Source organism: Lactuca saligna, chromosome 9, assembly GCF_052625555.1.
Source record: "Lactuca saligna cultivar CGN05327 chromosome 9, ASM5262555v1, whole genome shotgun sequence".
Classification (NCBI taxonomy): domain Eukaryota; kingdom Viridiplantae; phylum Streptophyta; class Magnoliopsida; order Asterales; family Asteraceae; genus Lactuca; species Lactuca saligna.
In genome coordinates, this window is record NC_136425.1 from 7,745,783 (window position 1) to 7,752,594 (window position 6,812).

A 6,812-nucleotide genomic window follows, 5' to 3' on the forward strand; every position below is an offset into this window, starting at 1 on the left:
TGAATTACATCGAGAGACCCATGGCAATTTTAGATCGCAAGTCGAAGGAGCTGAGGAACAAGAGGGTAGAGTTAATGAAGGTGCATTGGCAGCACCGCAAGGGTTCGGAGTTGACATGGAAGCCCGAGGAGGAAATGAGGGAGCACCATCCAGAGATGTTTTCAGAGACAACAGACTTTGAGGATGAAGTCTAAGACAAGTGGGGGAGAATTGTAACATCCGGTCTCAGGTACACATTTAAATTCAAGCTAAACTTCATATTTTACCCTTGGACTCGGCGAGTTGGAGGCCCAACTCGTTGAGTAGAATCGACTCCGGGTCGGGGGACTAAGTGACCTACTCGACGAGTCAGAAGACCGACTTGGCGATTAGAAGCTGTCTGAGTGAAACCCTAAATTAGAGGGTTTGCACCCTATTTAAACATCTTATGAGGCTTCCACCCCATCCTCCATCACCTTCAAGCTCTATCCTCGAAATCCTAATCAATTGTGAGAATTCTTGAGCAATTTGTGCCTTTCCTTGTGATTTGAAGTTAGAAGAAGAAAGGGAAAAGCTTAGTGAATCAAGAAGCAAGTAAGTGGATCCAGAGTTATGGTTGCACTTCCAGTTATTTGAGGTAAAGAGCACTTACCTTGACTCCTTAATTGTTAGGTCCACTTTGAGGTTTGAATCTTGTCATCTTTGGGGGCATTTCCAAGCCATTTTGGATTGTAGAGTGTAATATGGGGTAAATGCTTCAGATCTAGAACCTTAGAGGCTTCTCATGGCATAAAGGTGTCAACTTTATGGCAATGAGAACCCCATGCATGTAATAAACCCTACTTTTTTTTTTATCTTTTGAGCTTAAAAGTCTCATGCATGAACGTAAAGTTCATGAGTTTACATGTTATATCGACCTTAGGAGCCCAGATCTGCCCTTTGGATGAGATTAGCACAACAGAAATTAAGTTATGGGCATGGACATTAGTTGACTCGACCAATCATTCATAGGACTCAGCAAGTCGGGGGTTTGGTTCCCCAACCTTTTCTGATTCGAAGGGATCTGGAAGAGTCCAGAAGGAGGACTCAACAAAATAAACGTAGTTATGGACGTGGAAACCATGAGACTTGGCAAGTGGATGAACACACTCGGCGAGTCCAAGGCAATCTCCCAACCCATGAAGATGGACTTGATGGGTGGTTCATATAACTCGGCAAGTTACATACTAGCCACACTCATATGATGAAGATGAACTCGACGAGTTTAAGGATGAACTTGGCGAGTCAGATGAAGATAGTCCTGATGTTATGTTTGAAGGAGAACTCGTCGAGTTCTCGCTAGACTCGACAAGTAAATTCGGGGTTGGGAACAGATGAAAAAATAGGAACTCGACGAGTTGGTGAACCAACTCGGCGAGTCAGGTTAACTAGGTGATGAATTTGACCAGGATGTTGACATTAGCCACGAGTAAAATGGTCATTTTACCCTAAGATTAGTTATCAGTTTTTGACTAAGTACCTTTATGGAAATTTATAGACGGAGAGTCGTCGGAACAACAGACAGAGATTCCTCACCCAGAGTTGCAGCAGTCAGTCACACGAGGTGAGTTTTCCTCCAGTAGGGACGTGTCTAAGGCACCAATGTCGACCTGTTTATGTAGTAGTAACATGTCGGGGTTAGCCCGATGCATTTTTTATGTTTCCAGACTTCAGTTTGATGCTGGGGTGGTCCCGAGAAGTAGTTATGTATGCTTGATGTCTTTGTGATTCATGCATGATTATGTTATGTGTTATGTGTTCCGGACTTCGGTCCGATGCCGGGCACGGCCCGATGCAGTGGGCGGGACCCAAGTTATTCTGGACTCCAGTCCGATGTAGTAAGTGGGGCCCAATTTATGTCGGACTTCGGTCCGATGCCGGGCGGGGCCCGATGCAGTGGGCAAGGCCCAATTTGTGTTATATGTTTTATTGTATGGTATGTGGTAGTTTGGAGGAGCTCACTAAGCTTCGTGTTTACAGTTTTTAGTTTTGGTTTCAGGTACTTCCACTAGCAAAGGGAAGGGCTTGGGATGATCGCATGACACACACCACAGTCTCAACATGGGAGTTTACTCTGATGTTTTGTTATGAGATTTTGATTTGAGATAGATACTATGATGTTTTATGATACATGATTTATGTTTTTACTTATGAATTTGGATGGTTCATGATTTTAATAATGATTTGAAAACAAAGTTTTTGGGTCATATTTTTGGGATGCTTCAATATTCCTCTTTCGAGAGTTCGCAATCTGAGAGATCAGATTTCGAATCTTCTTCTACAATCTTTTTGCCGTTTGCAACTAGGCACAATGAACCCATACTAGAAACAACCATTCCTTCTTTTGTTACTTCATCTTCGTGGGATCTAAGTATTCCCACTAGCTGCGCTACAGTATAGTTCTTGAATTGCTCATGAGCTTTGACTGTGGAAACAACTGCCTTCCACTCAGGTCTTAAACCATTCATGAAGGTAACCTTTTTTGCTCGATCTTTTCACGCCTAACATTGTGCTTAAGCATCCTACTCAAAATATGGTTAAAGCGATTAAAAGTCTGATCAAGCTTTTCATCTGACTTTTAAGCAAAAGCACCAAAATCAGAAAAGAAGTAACGTTTGAACAGAATGTTCGAGATCTGCATCACTGGAATAAAGCTCTTTCAACGTGTCCCATATCTCCTTCACAGTTTCACAAGAACTCACCAAACGAAACGTGTCTGGAGGAAGAGCGAATCTGATTATCCTCATGGCCTTAATATTACTTAAAAGCTTGTTCTTTTCATCTTGAGGAACATTAGTAACCTCAAGAATAAGAGAGTTGTAATCGGGTTGAGTCTTGATGATCTTCCTTGTAACAGTATGAGCGAATGTTTGCTTGGTCATTGTTTCCCATATTAACGTACCATTATCTACAATCGATGAAAACAGTAAGAACAGATCCAATAAAAGCGGAAAACCCTAATAATACTCGACAGAAGAATTGTGTATGGTTTACACAATCTCCTACTCTGATACCAATGGTTGAAATAATAAATAATAGATCGATAGATTCTAAACTGGAATATGAATCAAAACAATAAAAGCTATGATCAAAGTAATGTCGAATGATTAATAATCATCACCTTAGAAGAGCTCGATGAAGAACTTATACTATAAAGGCAAGTTAGGGAATCACAAAATTATTAACCCTGATACAATACATGCATGCAATATTTAAATCCTAACGCTAGCAACATCAAGACGGATGGACAAGCCCAAACCATAAAAAGGCTAACTACATACATAATAAATTTGACAAAATCTAATAAATAACCCAACATTTAAAAAAAAATCTAATACAAATAAGGGTCCCCGCCTAGGCTGACATTAATCACCGCTTAAATCGATTAGACACTTAACCCTAGTCGACCACTTGACTCCTGTCTTGCAACTCTTACAACCTTGGTTCGGATTATGCATATGTTATTCTTTCTTGTACCATCTATGTTTTTTTTTCTCGACCGTTTATTGTCTTATTCTTTTCGTTTCGACTATCTATGTGTTATTTTTTTTTTCGTTCTGACTATTCATATGTTATTTTATTCGTTCGACTATCATTATGTTATTTCTTCGTTCAGATTATCATTGTGTCATTTTTTTTTGTTTAAACTATCCACGTTCTATTTTTCCGTATGGACTATCATTGTGTCATTTTTTGTTCCAACTATCATTGTGTTATACGATTTTTACACCCACTAAATAAAAGCCACACATATAATTGTTCGTAAAAACATTTAAAACAAAAACATATATATATATATATATATATATATATATATATATATATATATATATATATATATATATATATGGAAAAGTGAATATACCCTTAAGGGTATATAAGCTTAGGTACCCAAACTCACAATAATACGTCGTTTTGTATCATATATATACATTGTAATTGTCCAATGTTCTTATAATTCAACTTCTAACATGATTTACTTCCAAGATTTTTATAAATTTCATATTTATCTTTCTCTTACATGATTTTCATTTTTAACTATAATATATATAGTCTAGTAGGTGTTCCGCAAAAGGATGTGATGTAAAATGAAGATATATCGTGAAATTTCGAAAAATCTTGAAAGTAAATCAAGTTATTGTTGAAGTTTAAGAACATTATAACAAATATATCAAACAAAACGGTGTATTATAGTGAGTTTGGGTACCTAAGGTTATATACCCTTAAGGGTATATTCACTTTTCTCATATATATATATATATATATATATATATATATATATATATATATATATATATATATATATATATATATATATATATATATATATATAAATGTATAAATATATAAAAATAATTTCTAAAACACAATACACATATGTAATTGTTCATGAAAAAAAAAAGTTCGGACTACCTTATGTTGTTCGTGAAACAATTTAAGACAAGGATAATAACTTTTAGAATTTAAAATAAAAGATCAAAGAAAAAAAATCAAAATAGCCTATATTGCGTCGATTTTTATAATTGTTATATATATATATATATATATATATATATATATATATATATATATATATATATATATATATATATATATATATATATATATATATATATAAACAAATCCCACACATAAAACACACATATAGTCGTTCTTACTTTGAAAAAAAAAATGAATATACTAATAATAATAATAATAATTTAACAATAGACAAAATATAATACTTGTTTAATTTCTAGATGGGTCAATTTAAGACTTAATATGATGAAATATTGAGTTTTTTTGAGAAAAACTCTATGCCACGAAATGGTGCATGGATAACCCTGACGTGACATGACTTTTATGATTCACGTATTTCTGGTGTATACCTTGACGTGGCAAGCGAGTTGCCAAGACGTGGTGGCTGCGGTAGCACAAGCCTGTGATTTTTAGGGTTTCTTTCATATTTAAGAGCCTTAACTTTAGGATTAATATGACATCCCCAATTTTTCAGAACCAATTTAAAACATTTTCTTGATGCTTTGTAAATTGAGATGCGGAAATTCCTGGTTAAACAAAACTTTTTTGAGATAACAAAAGTTATTTCATTCTATTAAAACTTCGAAGATGTCACCGTTCATATCCAATAATACACTACAATGTAAATATAATAGGTCATGAAACTACTTATTACAGGTACATCTCTTTATTCCACTCAACATCCTAACTAGACTTCGACAACATTACATTCGCTACATATGATGCATAAAATGAGTGAGTCAGGTTTGGGAAAACCTGGTGAGATGCATATGGTTTTCAAGCCTACAATAATTTAATGATAATAAATGATATCATTTCCTGCAAACAATGTTATCAGATAATATATATACAATCTGACCTAACACCAACTACCCAACCTAACCGATCCTTATAGATCCTAAATCACGATTATTTGGAGGAATCACCCAACTTGATGAATCGTTTGAGCTAGTGTTAGATTACACCTCTAGGGGTGTCCTTGGCTAGTGTAAGTCATATAAAGGCAACCAATGTTCAGAGATTTGATAAATATGATATCACATTTTATCGACGTCCATAGATTATAATTCTATGCTAGCAACATAATTCGCTAGACCGCCTAGAATAATCAAGTGTTGTCATCTACTCTCATCAATGAACCATACATAATTGCCCATTGTCTGATATGAACCCACCATTTCTGGTCATCCAAGAAAAATGAGGAATACAACACTCTGCTATCTGATCTCACACTCTTCCTAGAATGAGACTTATCTAATGTCCAGCTTATTGGGAACTAACCCCTCTTTCAACTCTTATTATAACCATTCCAAACTTATGCTAAAGGCAATCTATATCTAATACAATTTCTAACCTAATGGTACTATCATATTCATACAATTAGCGCATAACACAGATAATACATGTATGAATTTAATATCGATTATAAGTACTAATACTTTTAAATTAAGATTATCTTCTTGATAGTAACTACACACTCACTTGAAAAAGTTTCTGGTGATTGGTGAATCGGACAAAGCTTCGTCTCACTCCTTTTCCAAAAGACCTATATATAAATAACACTAAGTCTTAGTCTAATTTCATATTTTATGGAACTATTATCCTAAGGGTTTAGGTTCCTTAATAATCCCAACGAATATTGAGAGTTCTATCAAATAAAGATCAACTAGGCAAGAAAGTTGGGAGGCAAGACCATTTCGGTGTATAGCCTTTTTGAAATCCAACAACCAAGCCAACATGACCATTCTAGACACTTCTCCTGTAAGTAGATCAATTAGTATAACGATTTTGAATTATTGATAAATCTTATTTATAGGTTATAATAACAACTTATGACTATAAATATAAGTTACACTAAAAAGACTAGAGTGTAGCTTAACTTACAGAGGTTCTTCCTGACAAAAGTTAGAAGATTCCACTAATTCAGGGATCGCCAGGCTTTACCGAAGACTAAAAAAAAAAAGGGAAAAAGGCTCAAATGCTCGAGAGAGAAGGCTTGTGAGGGCATGAAGATTGAAGCATATACAAAGACTAGTATTTATAGCAAAAAAAAAAAAAGATATGCATGTTGCGCATATAGGGGAGCACATTGCACACTCTGACCTCGTTGGTTCCACAGGTCGCTTGTTACGTGTCGCTTTGTCGTTCATCCATGTCATCACTTCTAGAATGTCACCACATGTCACATTTTTATGGTGCTACATGTCATCTCCACAACATGCCACATCGTCTTGGATCTTGAAGGAGTGGGCAGCCAGCTTGACACGTGACACACT